This window comes from Chiloscyllium plagiosum, chromosome 24 (genome assembly GCF_004010195.1).
Source record: "Chiloscyllium plagiosum isolate BGI_BamShark_2017 chromosome 24, ASM401019v2, whole genome shotgun sequence".
In the NCBI taxonomy this organism is placed as follows: domain Eukaryota; kingdom Metazoa; phylum Chordata; class Chondrichthyes; order Orectolobiformes; family Hemiscylliidae; genus Chiloscyllium; species Chiloscyllium plagiosum.
Genome location: NC_057733.1, coordinates 17,492,927 through 17,494,099, shown reverse-complemented (window position 1 = coordinate 17,494,099; position 1,173 = coordinate 17,492,927).

Genomic DNA, 1,173 nt, shown 5'->3' with positions numbered 1-1,173 from the left:
GCAATTTCATCAACAGATGCCTAAGGGAAAGACAACAGAATGAGGACATGCCACAACCCAAAGGACTAGCCACGTTACCATACATCAAGAACATTTCTGAACTGACAGCCAGACTACTACGACCACTAGGACTCATAACAGCACACAAACCAACAGCCACTCTTAGACAACAACTCACCAGGACAAAGGACCTGATACCCAGCATGAGCAAAACCAACGTAGTGTACAAAATCCCACGCTAGGACTGCACAAAACACTACATAGGACAAACAGGAAGACAGCTAACGATCCGTATCCATGAACACCAACTAGCCACAAAACGACACGACCAGCTATCCTTAGTAGCCACACATGCAGATGACAAGCAACATGAGTTCGACTGGGTCAACACTACTATTATAGGACAAGCCAAACAGAGAACAGCCAGGGAATTCCTAGAGGCATGGCACTTATCCACACATTCTATCAACAAACCCATCGACATGGACCCAATATACCAGCCACTGCAGCAGACAGCTGGAACTGACAACCGGAAGAGGCAGAGACAAACCACTATAAATGCCGGAGGAAACAACACAGAAGCGCTTCACAGGAGGCTCCCAAGCACGGAGGATGTCACCTAGACAGGGGACGAAACGTCGGCAACACAAATTCCCAGCTCGGCGAACAGAACCACAACAACAGTTTATTTTCCTAACTACAACTCTAGTTGACATATGGAAGGATATGGAAGCAGGAATAATAAGCCTTCTGGTCCCCTCGAACGTGCTCCACTATTCAATAATATCTTGGTTGATCTGAGGGTGGCCTTAACCCCAGTTTCCTCTCAAATCTAACTCAACCTCAAACATATTCAATGACCCAGCCCCGCTTGGTTATTTGGGGTCGAGAATTCCAAAGATAAACATGTTTTTGAGAGCAGAAAATACTCATCACACTCTGAAATGTGGGATCCGTATTTTTAAACAGCATCCCCTAATTTAGAGAGCCCTCATTATGGGAGATACCCTCAGCATTTACTCTGTCAAGTCCCCTCTGAATCTTTAAGTTTCAATAGGATCACCTTTCATTCGTTTAGACTTCAATGAGTATAGCCCAAGCTGTTTGAACTTTCCACGTTAGGCAACCGCATGTTGCAGTGTCATCACAGGGGCCAGAATTTTCTGGAAATAT